This window comes from Protomyctophum parallelum (genome assembly GCF_964188405.1).
Source record: "Protomyctophum parallelum genome assembly, chromosome: 3".
Lineage (NCBI taxonomy): Eukaryota > Metazoa > Chordata > Actinopteri > Myctophiformes > Myctophidae > Protomyctophum > Protomyctophum parallelum.
This window is the reverse complement of record NC_139698.1, coordinates 27,150,780-27,164,416: the sequence shown is the minus strand read 5'-3', so window position 1 is coordinate 27,164,416 and position 13,637 is coordinate 27,150,780. Positions and strand designations below refer to the sequence as shown.

Sequence of the window (13,637 nt, the reverse complement as noted above, 5' to 3'; positions counted from 1 at the left end):
GAGCTTAAACATGTAGGCTACAGCCTTCCTCAGCTCCCAGCCTTTACTCTGGCTGGCGGCTGCCGTAAGTGCCGTGCCCCGGTGCCCGATGCTGCTGAGTGCGAAGACTGTGGGAGCATACATTATAGCCGGGAGGAGGTGATTTCCACCCGGCCGCAGTTACTACTTTGCTGGGCCAAATTGATTCACATGTTGCTCACACTTTACAGGTTAATTGGGCTAAATCGTCCCGAGAAATCGCCTAATAAAAATATTCGGCGATTGGATTCGTATATTCGCGATTGACGATGTATTCGTATCGTCACCCAACCCTAGTTCATTCACGGAATAATTGCCGTGACACATGATTCAGTGATAATAAGTGATATCCCGACACTAAAACGGTTGACACAGGAGGCCCGACAGTGGCTCTGGACGGAGCCACGTCCAGCAGAATCAGACGGTTCCCCTGACTGTTCCATCCCGGCTCATCCTGCCATGCATGTTGTTGAAGGGTCCTTGAACAAGACGCTGAGCCCCCTAAAACTGCTCCCGTCAAGCATGGTTCACTTCACTGTGGTGTATATGGCTGAATGTACATATACTGTACATGCAGTATACCTGTAAATGGCAACGTCTAAACCTCTGTAATTTAGACAGCATTTTATGTAGACATAGCACTCTATGTACAGATAGATATTAGACAGATGTTAGGTTCTTAGCTTACTTATGATCCGTATGAGTATGAGTTGGTTGTGATACTGTTCTATGAGTAGGATTCAGACGAGGTGATAATCAGTCTCTGTGGAAAGCATCAGACGTACAGTACAGTACAGTACAGTACAGTACAGTACAGTACAGTACAGTACAGTACAGTACAGTACAGTACAGTACATGCGCTCTCTCCCAGAACAGTTTGCAACCTGTTTTCAGTTCTGCCTCTACGGAAGCGTCGCTGTTTTACTATTCTGTCAGCTTATGTGCTGCACAGTCATACAAAATATACAACAAATGTTGTCCAGTAATAAGTATAGCCTACTATACAATATTTTTCACTGAATGAGGCTTCTATGCCCGCCTTGGTTGAGGAGTTGGTGCGCTGGCCGGTTATCTGCCGCCAGACAACCATGAAGTATTTAGCCTTATTTAATAATTAGTTGTGTGCTTCGTCGCACCCAAACAAAATTGTTGATATAGCCAATCTACAAGCTCACACCGTGTCGCAGAGCAACGTGCCGTGGGCTTGTAGATTGGCCATTTTTGTTGCGTGACAACAACCAGCAAGTTTTGATTTGTGTTTGTGATTCAGTCTGTTGGCGTTGAGTTTGTCCTGCGGCTGGTGAGGCGGGGTGTTTATCAGGCCTGCACATGGTGATGGATCCCTGGGGTCAGGACAGGAAAGACCGCGGGGAGAGCGCATGCAGGAAGCAACAGAGGTAGAGGTAGGACTCCTGCGAGAAGTGATTCACTGGCTGTACGTGTATGTCCTGCTGCTGCTGTAAATCACTTTGAACTAAAGTTTCATGCATGAAGACGACGCGTGCACGAGGGTACAGTATATTCTTCTTTAGTGCAACCGGACCAGCTTCCAGTGCGGAATACACAGAGGGAATGTACTGTATGTCCACTAGTGTACATGGTTGGTTAACTGCGTATGAAAATTAGCAGAGACATAGTAGAGTCGATTTGCGTGTTAAAATGTTGCGCACGAATTAATCCTCTGTGAGTGTGCGTGTGCCTCAATGTATCCACGATCACATCTATTCACATTTATGTCTGTCCGTTCAGAGCCCTCTCTCTCTCTCTCTCTCTCATTCTTTCCCTCACCCTCCCTCATCGCTCCATCACTCCATCGTCCCCTGCCCGGCACCCTCCCCTCCCCTCCCCACCGTGTGAGCGTAGTCTGGGCGTGCAGCCAAGTGTGTGTGTTTTTTTGAATGGATACCTGATGCGGCTGATGAGACTGGCTTGGGGGGAGGAGCTGTGTGCCAGTGGAGTACTGAGAGAGAGAGAGAGAGGGAGAGAGGGAGAGGGTGTAACCTAGAGAAAGAGGAGGGAGGGAGAGAGAGGCAGGCAGGCAGAGTGAGCTCTCTGGCAGTCTGTGGCCTTGCATAACACGTTGGAGCAGCAGCGTTGCACGGTGCAAAGACTTCATGAGAGCAGCAGACACACACACACACACACACACACACACACACACACACACACACACACACACACACACACACACACACACACACACACAGAGAGGGGGGCTTCCTCCAGCGTCTGCTCGTTGTCGGAGGAGGGGGAAGCAGGCAGCACTGTGAAGGCTAAGCGGGGTTGGTTGTGTTGTTGCTTATAGCCCGGACGGAGACCAACAGAATAAGGACCAGAGCAGAGGAACCACGGCACAAAGGAGGGGATTCAGCAGGAGAGAGCGACCCCACGGAAACAAGTCCCCCTGACACACACACACACACACTCTCTCTCTCACACACACACACACACTCTCTCACTCACACACGCACGCACACGCACACACACACGTAGGCAGCAGACAGGAGGAAGCCGTGGACATGCTTCGCAAACGGCGCCCGTGGAAAGACTGGTGAGCTATTCTTAGCCCCTTTGGCCGGGACTAGAGAGGGTGTCTGTTTTCCTCCTGATTGGTGTGATAGTAGTTGTTGGAGTATTTTGTGCTCTGCCCGCTCCACTCATGCGATCATCTCATTTCTAAAGCACCCCCCCTCCCCCCTGCCTATACCAATCTACCCATCTGCCCGAGCGTGACAGTGAGTGTGATTAACAGCAGGAATCCTGTTTGATTTGTGCGGAAGGTTTGCTTGTTGAAAAGGGAACAGACAGGTAATGGCTGCTCTCTCTCTGTGTGCGTGTGTGTGTGTGTGTGTGCGCGCGCGCGCGCATTTCTCTCTGTGCTTGTAATGTTGTGTGTGAGCGATGTTATGTTGGGCCAGTGATGCAGAACTCTGGAGTCATTGTGAAGACAAACAGCCTCAGCTCTCTCTCTCTCGCTCTCTCTCTCTCTCTCTCATTCCATGTCTCTCTCTCACTCTCTCTCTCTCTCTCATTCTATATGTCTGTCTCTCTCTCTCTCTCTCTCTCTCTCTCTCTCTCTATGCCTGTTCTTGTCTGCTTTACTGCCACACGGATGGACCGCCCCTTAAAGGGACAGGCAGGAAAAGCGACTCATTTGGACTTGAGAAGAGAGTAAGAGACTATACTGTAGTACTATAGTATACTGTAGTACTACAGTATACTATATAGTACTATAGTATACTGTAGTAGTATAGTATACTATAGTACTATAGTGTATACTATAGTATACTGTAGTACTATAGTATACTGTAGTCTACACAGAATCTGTCTTGTACGGAGGATGAATGATTGTATTGGAATGGGGTGAAGTTCGGTCTGTGGTGCGAGCGCGCGCGCACACACACACACACACACACACACACACACACACACACACACACACACACACACACACACACGCACACGTATATCAACATCCTCTGCCTCCCCCTCCCACCCTGTATCATGTATGTATAACGTAGCCCAGAGTAGCCTCGTCTGATAGTGTTTTTGTTTGTGCTATATATAGCCTTGCGCCTCCACCTCGTACTTAACTGGCGTGCCTTATGGAGGGGTATAGACAGACAGTGTTTCTCATTCAGCGAAGGTTGTGCAGGCTGTACGTGTTTTATCCACGTTGCATCATTTTGCCTTTCAGAAGAACAGGAGGAGAATCCTTTTGCACAGACAGAAGCGTAATTGAATCCCGGGCGTATAGAGCGCAGGGCTGGCTAGGCAGTGAGACGGCGCTTTAAGTTGGAACCATCTCCTATACGCCATGGGTCTATCCCAGCAGTCCTGGAGACGTGTTGGAACCATAGGAGTCTCCCCTACGTACCGCACGCATAGAGTTATAAACGATAGAGGGCGGACCGGGAGTGACAGCCCCGCCCCCTGCTATTCATTTCAATGGACAAATGGATTTTTTTTTCTATTTTGATACCAACATTTTGTGTCCAAAATGCGGAATTGCTAACAAGCGCTCAATGTTAAACCCCAGCTGCACGGGGTTTACTTGTGCTAAATACACGCTGCAGTCCCAGCTTTGACCAGTAGGGCTGAGTGCTTCAACATTGGCCAACCGTTCTGGGGGCTTGACCGCACACCATGGGTCTATCCTACCATCCAGTCTGTTGTGGAGACGTGTTGGAACCATAGGAGTCTGTCTCTCCTAGCACACGCCATGGATCTATCCCACTGGTTCCCAAAGTGGGATCTGGGGACCCCTAGGGGTCCTTGAGGGAGTTCCAGGGGGTCCCCAGCTAAATGATAGTTAGGAACCAAATGGACCCTTATGGGTCTGTAACTCAGAGAGTGTACAAATGGACCCTAACGGGTCCATTTGGTTCCATTTGTACACTCTCTGAGTTAAATTAACTTTTATAATATAAATTGGGGTCTCATATCAGAGATAGAAATGCCATTTAATGAAAAAATAAAAAATCTTCTCTTATGGGGGTCCTTGGTGTATATTTTCAAATGGGGGGGTCCACGGGCTAAAGGCCTGCCCCAAAGTTATTAGTGAAGCCGGCAAAAACTAGAGTTCTCAACAGGCCCGAAAATGAAGGCCTGGCCCTACCTATGGGCGCTCATCAAACCCTGTACACTCAAGAGAATGTCCCCGCTACCGCACCCTTAGATCTCCATATACTGTATGGAGCTGACCTGTTCTGACATTCCATACAGTATGTTGATCTGACCTCATGAAACCCTCTACACTGAGTCAAGACACATGCAGGGCCAGCGTGAGAGACCTAGAGCAGTGATTCTCAACCTGTGGTACGTACGTACACCACTGGTGGTACTTGAACCCCCCCTCTGGTACGCAGAGGAGTCGCCCCAAAAAGAAACGACAACAGTGGAATGAAATATTTATTTTACTACAGGTAGTTCTTCTGACCAAGCAATTGGTTGAAATTGGCTCTCCAGGCGTGCTGAAATGAGCATGGCATGCAGCACACCGTTAATGGAAAATTTGAGAACTGATTAATCACATTAGAAACGGCAGCCTTATTGGCTTAGGAATGGAAAAAAAAGCAGTCAAAGAATAAATTACATTTCCCTCCTGTGTGTGCAAACTGTGCATAGCTGAATAGGATGGGGCAGGTCTATGCTCCCGTTTTTTAAATCAGTTATTATGGTGGTACTTGGAGAGAGCCAAATATTGTCTGAGGTGGTACTTGGTATAAAAAGGTTGAGAACCACTGAGCTAGAGGAACCAATGGCGGGAAGGAGACACCTCTTACTTGGAGTCTACAGCATAGAACACGCACGCACATACATACAAACACACGCCCTATTCCTGGGTTTTCTGAGTGGGCGTTATTTATAAAGGAGCCGTGCTCAAGTCGTCGTTGAGTTGAGTGTGAGCAGAGTGCTGGTTAAAATGCTCCAAGTGGCTCCTGCTGTACTCTTCCGCTGCCTGTCATCCCTCGTACTTGTCTTTGCTTTTGAAGGAGAGAGGTATAGGCTTCATTCCACTCGTGCTTGAATGTATTTTTGAGGCAGACAGTGGGGGGAATGACTGGGGGGTGTCAGGGAGTCACAGGAGGAGGAAAGCCTCTGACAGCATTTAGTCTGAGGTCGGCAGGGCAAGTGCGGGTGCATATTGTTGGTCCGACGTACTAACAGTCCTACACGCAATAGTCCGACAGTGACCGACACCCTAACCCTAAACGCACGCGGAAGCCACGGGTTGAGTCTAAACCGGCCACGTATGAGTCTTAACCCAGTGGTTCCCAAACCTTTTCATGTCAAGGACCCCCTGTTACGATATCAGGAAGACTGAACCCAAATGCAGAGTCTCAAGACAGTATGTTCAAATGTAGACGTATTTATTAAAGCAAGATGGCAGCTGACAAACAAGGACTAGCTTCAAGCTCAGGAAAACCAAAAAATGCCAAAATACCAAAAATTCCAAAACTGTAAATAACTTTACAAACACGATGCAAAGCGCAGAATACAAAGTCCAAAAATCAAACCTCAGAGGAGTACAAGGAACCAGGAACACACAGGGGACATCGACAACACCAAACTATGAACTGACACTGAATGTTTGTAATGAGTCCAGTCTTAAAGGGGGAAGGTTGATTGACGAATTGTTCACAGGTGGAATGACGAGGGAGTTGGAGACAGGTGAGTGAATGGGACTGCAGGGTGGAAGGGGAAGTGGGAGTGGCCAGGCTGACATGGTCTGTGGAGAGACAGATCATGACAGTACCCCCCCCTCAAGGGACGGATACCAGACGTCCAAACATATTGACGAGGGACGAGCAGGGCGGGTGGAGGGGCCCTGGAGGAGGGAAAACAGAGGCAGAGCAAAGGGGATCTTCAGGCGGGCGGCCAGGACGACGGCCAGAGGCAAGGCTGGTGCCTTCAGGGGGACGTCCGGGAGGATGGGAGGTGGCAGCGGAGGTGTCATCTGGGGGACGGCCAGGACGCTGGGATGAGGCAGCGGAGGTGTCATCTGGGGGACGGCCAGTACGCTGGGATGAGGCAGCGGAGGTGTCATCTGGGGGACGGCCAGGACGCTGGGATGAGGCAGCGGAGGTGTCATCTGGGGGACGGCCAGGACGCTGGGATGAGGCAGCGGAGGTGTCATCTGGGGGACGGCCAGGAGGTCGAGACATGGAGGCGTCGTCCGGAGGGCGGCCTGGAGGCCGAGACGAGGTTGCGGAGGCGCCGTTAGGAGGGCGGCCTGGAGGCCGAGGCGGGGCAGCGGAGGCTCCGTCAGGAGGGCGGCCTGGAGGCCGAGACGGGGCAGCGGACCGTGGAAGCGGTGCCGGGGATGCTGCAGGCGGAGCCACAGGCGGGACTGCAGGTGGGACTGCAGGCGGAGGAGGCAGAGCTGCAGGTGGAACTGCAGGCGGAGGAGGCGGAGCTGCAGGCGGGACTGCAGGAGGAGGAGGCAGAGCTACAGGTGGGACTGCAGGCGGAGGAGGCGGAGCTGCAGGCGGGACTGCAGGCGGAGAACAGGAGGAGGATGCTGCAGGCTCTGGAGACGGGACCCCAGAGGACGCTGCACACCCAGGAGGCGAGGAGGATGCTGCAGACTCTGGAGACGGAACCCCAGAGGACCCTGCACACCCAGGAGACGAGGATGCTGCAGACTCTGGCGCCGGGAACCCAGAGGACGCTGCACACCCAGGAGACGAGAAGGATGCTGCAGAATCTGGCGCCGGGAACCCAGAGGACGCTGCACACCCAGGAGACGAGGAGGATGCTGCGACCCCAGAGAACACTGCACACCCAGGGGATGAGGAGGGTGCTGCAGACTCTGGAGAAGGAGAGCCATCGCCCAACACACCTGGCAGCTGTAGGAAGCAGCTGACCAGATAGCCCAGGAGCAGAGCTTCCATAACGTCAGGCTGATGCCGGTCACCACTGGAGATGACTGCCAAGGGCTCTGGCAGGTCACCGGCTGAAAGGACTGTTGAGGGTGCAGAGGGCGCAGGCAGGACACCTAGGGAGATGGCTGGCAAGGGCTCTGGCATGTCAGCAGGAGGTACAGTCGGTGAGGGTGCAGAGGGCGCAGGCAGGTCATCAATGCAGAGAGCTGGCAAGGGTTCATGGACGCTGGGCAGTGCAGTGCTCTGGATGCCAGGCAGCGGGGTGCCAGGCAGGAGAGAGCTGGGCCGTGGAGAACTGGGAGGCGGAGGTTCCTGGTGGTGTTGGCCGCCATGGCGACCACGCCTTCTCCTACCAGGCCCACGGTTCCCCAAACCTAGGGGAACAACATTTGGTGAAAATAGCCCATCTACAAGCTCACTATGTGTTCAGGTTAAGGTTGACGAGAGTACAGACCCCTGGGGACCCCAGACAATGGATTATATGGGATTTATATGGTTAAACTCTAAAACTGGGTGTATTTTTGGGTGCCTTTATGGGTGTATTTTTGCACACTCAGGATTTTTGCTGTGTATCTTAACCATTACAGACCATTCTGAGGACTGTGGGTGTTGATACCTCTTAATATTGGTTGCTTGTTCCATGGTTTTCAGGTGCTGTAAACAGAACATGTGTGTGAAGATCCCATGGCCTTTCATCTAGATATCCCCAAATGGAATGGGCAGATTTCCATGCAACTTGTCCATCCAACACTTTGTTCCAAACAATACTCTTGAATCACAGACTCTAGGGGCCACTAGTTTAAAGTTTAAACTATTAGGGCCCTATTTTCGTCAGTGCCTTACCACTTATACCTAAACTTCTTTGCCTTTTTTACTATTTTGAGGTGAGTAGTGCAACAGCGCCCCCTGTTGGTACCCTAAACATAGGGACATACAGACATAGGGATGGACATAGAGTCCCGTGGTGGGAGTTCTGCTCTGGTTTTGGTGTAATATTAAATTAAGTCAGTTTTGTGAATTAATTAAATTTTACTGTGTGGCCCCCAGTGCCCCCCACAGAATGATCGGAACTACTTTATATATTCACCAAAACCAGAGCAGAACTCCCACCACGGGACTCTCAATCAATGAATACAGTTGCAACCACTATATTAATGGCAAGTATTTCATACAGCTTAAGTTAAAAAAATCCGAACTATCCCTTTAAATTATGCGCAACCTACGTAGCTAGTTCAGGCAGACAACTCGTGAGCACTCTTATCTGATCAGGTGACTATAGTCACATCATGCACTCTTTACCTGATCAGAGCGGCTATTTAAGCTTCTCTGCCTACCTGCTCATTCCTGGCTTCTCTCATGCCGTGCGGTCGTGCGGCGCTACTGCTGCTTCCCTGCCTTGCTCGCTGCTAACCTGCTGCTCATGAAGTTTTGCAAACCCCACCGCCTCCCCAGCATCCACCTGTAGGCTCTTGTTTGATCCTTGTAATTGTCTCCACCAGGCCGAAGGCATGGGGGGAGAGTATGTTTTGCACTCCGTCCGTCCGTCCGTCCGTGTGTGTGTGTGTGTGTCCGTCCGTCCGTCCGTCCGTGTGTCCGTGAGCAGCTAATCTCGGCCACCGTTAACCCGGTCGATGCCAAATTTTGCACACACACTCCCTGGATGCCAACGATGAACCTCTGCCCCAAACTTTCCAGAACGGCCTGTTATAGCGCCACCAGGAGGCCGCTTTGTGCAAAACAAGTTTTTGCACAGTACACCTACAGATTTTGTCCAAACATCACGCAAATTGGTACACAGTCTCTCTAGAGCCATTCAACGAAACCGGTCTTTCACATTTCTCACACTCCATCCTGATTGGTTAAGATTGGCTTCCAAAGTTCTCAGTGCTCAGTTTCAAACAAAATGCTGCAAATCATGAACACATCGCGTGATTTCCGTGAAATTGTGCACCCACATTCCCACTAGGCCGAGGACGAAATGCCACATGAACAATTTCAACTCAGCCTCAAGGTGGTGCTATAACTGGCCGAAAAGTGTTTTTACCTCTAACTGCACGGATCTGTGGATAACTTTGTATGCCAACTCCCTAGAGGCCAAGGAAAAACCTTTGTCTGGAAATTTTCACATCTGCTCTTTATAGCGCCACCAGGAGGCCGACATATGTAAAACACATTTTCTATTATTACTCCTTCAGATTTTATCCAAATTTCACGCAAATCGGTACACATGTGATCAAGACAGGTTTGTTTGATTTCTCATATTCCATCCTGATTGGCCACGATTGGCTCCTACAGTTTTCAGGAGTAGCCCGCTTTGTACAAATCGCCACAACTCCTCAACGCAGCGTCCGATTGCGATGAAACTGTGCACGCATATTCCCACTAGGCTGAGGAAGAATCCTGGTGGAGACCTGTGCCCAGAAGGGCACTTTTTCTAGTTCTTTTTGGCTTATAACTTAACTAAAATGTTAATCTTACAGGGAATGAATAGGGACAGAGGCCCGACGCCAATATATATATATATATATGCTTCATATATCTATGCTCAATTATGCTCAATAAATATATATTCTAAATTCATTCTAAGAGTTGTCTGACTGAAAAAAGTATTGTGGAAGGGAACTAGAGAGAGGGATGACACATTGTACCACTAGGGTCACACAAGGCACATTTTAAACCAAAGACTTTGTCATTAGGCCCTTGCCGCTGTGGAGCGTGTACAACTGTAAGTGACCGAGTGTCCGAGAGGCCCTTTCCTGTCCTGTGCGGTCTGTCGGGATGTTCATGCAGTGAAAGCTCTCCTTTGTTCTCGGTGGCATCATGAAGGGCGTGTAGCCTATATTGTTGCTTTCAGTGTTATATTAATAGGCATCTGTGGAAAAATGTAGGCAAGGTGTGTGCGCGTGTGTGCGTGTGTGTGTGTGCGTGTGTGCGCGCGTGCCTTTCTTTCCCATTGTGAGCATGTGTGGGTCTGCCTCCTGGGCACATAACGGAGGGAGGGATTGGTTGAAGACAGCCCCAGATCTGCAGCTCATTTACAGCCAGTGGTTCCCAAACCTTTCAGGTCGAGAAAGACCCGAAAAGAGAGATCAGACGTCTGCCCGCGGGACCCAGACTAGTGAAAATAGCAGATCTAAGGCTTCGTGCCACGTTACGAGCTTGTAGATGTAGTATTCTAGTATTGTAGAATACTTTTTCATTATTATTATTATTATTTTTTTTAACTGTAAAACTTGAACGAAAGTTTCTCTATGGTAGAAATAAGTCAACAATACAAATGACGCTAGTTTTGTGGATTAATTTATTTTTAATGCGTGGCCTCCAGAGTGACCCCCGTCCCCCACCAAATAACCGGAACTACTTCATATTCACCAAAGCTCCCACCACGGGACTCGGGCAATCAATTAATACCTTTGCAACAACTATATTAATGGAGTATTCCCTACAGCTTTAAGTCCAAAAATCGGAACTATCCCTTTAAATAAATCTTAGGCGAGGCACCTATTTCCCCCACATCTGAAGTGGGGCAGTCAAGGCATAAAATACCAGTGCAATTATTTGGTCCCAGTCCAGTGCCGTATCTCTACCTACACTCTCCTGCAGTATCTAAAGAAAAAGAAAGGGGCCAGATAAAACTCTGAAATACAATTTCTATTCAGTTCAACCCGGTTTGATTTGTGAATCCCATTGCAAACCACACCAATGCAACTATAGTAGCAACTCCTTGAAACTCCTTGCAACAAAACAGTTTTAAAGTGCAACTCCTTGCAACTGCCATTGGGGATATTGGTGTGGTTTGGGGCTTTAGTCGATGGAATCAACACTAGTCCTTGCCATGACAAAGTCTGAGAAACACTGGACGAAACGCAGGATGATGATGGCTGGTGGGAAGCGGAGGAGCTCGCCCCGGGGCTTTGTGCTAAAGTGGTGTAAAGTAACTAAGTACATTTACCACTACAACTATTTCAAAACTTTAGTTACTAGTTACTTTGTAGATTTGGATTATTATTACATTATTATTATTACCCACTACAGTTCATCCGTATATACATTTAGGCCATTCATTTTGAAAATAGCCGATCTACAAGCTCACAAGGCGTCGCATCGATTGTAGATTGTAGCTTGTAGATCTGATAGATCTGTATATGTTTGAAAACATGTGAAATGGGACATTCTGCATAATGAGTACTTTTACTTTTGGCACATTTTGATACCAATACTGTTGCACTAGTACATTTTGATTTCCGGGACTTCTACTTGTATAACGGAGTATTTCTGAATTGCACTATACTTTTACTTAAGTAAAACAGGTGAGTACTTTTCCCACCACCACCACCACTGTGTTAAACGTGGTTTTATAAAGGTGATGTCGCCTGCCTGCCTGGGGATTCGGTTCATTATGGCGGTGGCGGTGGCGCGGGCTGTTGCACGGGCTGTTGCACGTGCGTGTGCATGCGCGTGTTTGTGCGTGTTTGTGTGTGTGTGTTTGTGTCGTATGCGCTGCAAGCAGCATCAATGTGGGTCAGGAGAGGCAGCTATCTCTCTCTCTCTTTCCCCATCCTCTCTTACTCTCTTCACCCTATTGTTTTGCTCTCTCCTCTTTTCTGCCATATTCCTTCTCTCTCTCTCTCTCTCTCTCTCTCTCTCTATCTTTCCTCCTGTCTCTCCTATCACGCCCTCCTCATCCTCACCACCTCTTTCTTCTACCTCTGTAATCTTCTCTCCATCTCCCTCCCTCTAATCTCTTCCCCTCTGTTCCTAAGCTTTCTTCTTCTCTACAATCATCTCTGTTTTCTCACTCTCTGTTTCTCTCTCTCTCTCTCTCTCTCTCTCTCTCTCTCTCTCTCTCTCTCTCTCTCTCTCACTCTCTCTCTCTCTCACTCTCCCTCTCTCTCTGTCTCTCTCTCTCTCTCTCTCTATCTTCCTCTGTCTCTCTATGTCATTCGTTCATTCATCTCTCCTCTCGCAATCACCATTTCTCGGTACTGTATCTATCTCTTCCTCGTTCACCTCTCTCTCTCTCTCTCCCTCTGCTGTTTTCCGCGGTCTCTTCTTTGTTTATCTCTCTTCCTCCTTCACTCTGTCTTCCTCCTCCCTGCATTGCTTGCTCCCTCTCTATCTTTCCCTCTATCTCAATCTCCCCTATATCTCCCCCCCCCCCTCTCTCTCTCTGCACTCATCCTTTGTGTTTAGACGAATCTGCACCACTGCTTTCCTTGTAGCTCCTTTTCTTTTTGGATGCAATGACCTTGTCAAAGTCATGGTGCCGGACGGACGGACGGACGGAGGGAGGGAGGGAGGGAGGGAGGGAGGGAGGGAGACTGAAGAGGTCTGGGTGGATAGAATGAAGGGCATGAAGCCATGAGCTGAGAGACGGAGCAGGATGTGTCTTCATGTAAGTCGCCTGGTGATCCGCTTCTGTAGTGATTGATGTGCAACAGCATGATGAAGTCATGCTGACACACAGGTGTAGTGATCTGCTTCTGTGTGCAACAGCATGATGTCATACTGTTGTTGAAGAATAGAGCGCCGAAGTCCTGACGTCACTCGCTCATCCCCTGGTTCATGGAAGTTTTTCTCCATGGAGAATAACATGGGGTCATCTTAAAATCGTCTCATATAAGAATTGTTGTCCAAAACAAATCACACCCGTGTGAAGTGAGGGGCGCTGATTAGGTGATGTAATGGTGATGTAAAACAAACGGTGCCAACACAACGCCATTAACAATAAAGAGACAATATGACATAATGAGGCACATTATGACGTAAATTTTCCCTTCATTGTCAATGGTGTTTACAAAACAAACATTGAACTAAAGACAAACATTAAAGCTGTGTATAGGAAGGCCCCCCAATACACAAACTGTCTCTGCGAAATTGTCGGGCAGGTGGCTCTGTATCGTTTATGACAGTCAGTCTGTCATATATTTCAGTCTGTTTCTAGCGAAAATGTAACTAATTCAGCAGCAGTAACAATAACGTTTTCTCTCAGTCTGATGATATGATTCTTCATATCCATATGAGTGAAATGGACAGGATGATTTGTTATTTTTCAAACACAGTTCTTGTATGAGGCGATCTAAAATCCCCCTATGGGGATTACAATGCAAATAAAAAAGTACATGAATCCGTGGACTCAGCGCCCTCTACCGATATTGACGTCTGACTTCGGTGCTCTATTGGAGAACCTGATTTGGATATAGGGACACATGATCTGATGCAGGACAATGT

General features: G+C 48.8%; 1 protein-coding gene across 2 annotated transcripts in view; it reads left to right on the top strand.

The window, feature by feature from the left end:
- The first annotated feature begins 2,175 nt into the window (after positions 1 to 2,175).
- Positions 2,176 to 13,637, top strand: part of LOC310856383 (ataxin-1-like) — a 38,036-nt gene continuing 26,574 nt past the window's right edge. For both annotated transcript variants that reach the window (XM_083761786.1, XM_083761785.1), the window contains exon 1: positions 2,176 to 2,569. The gene's annotated coding sequence lies outside the window, so the exon portion shown is untranslated. The remainder of the gene's footprint in view (positions 2,570 to 13,637) is intronic.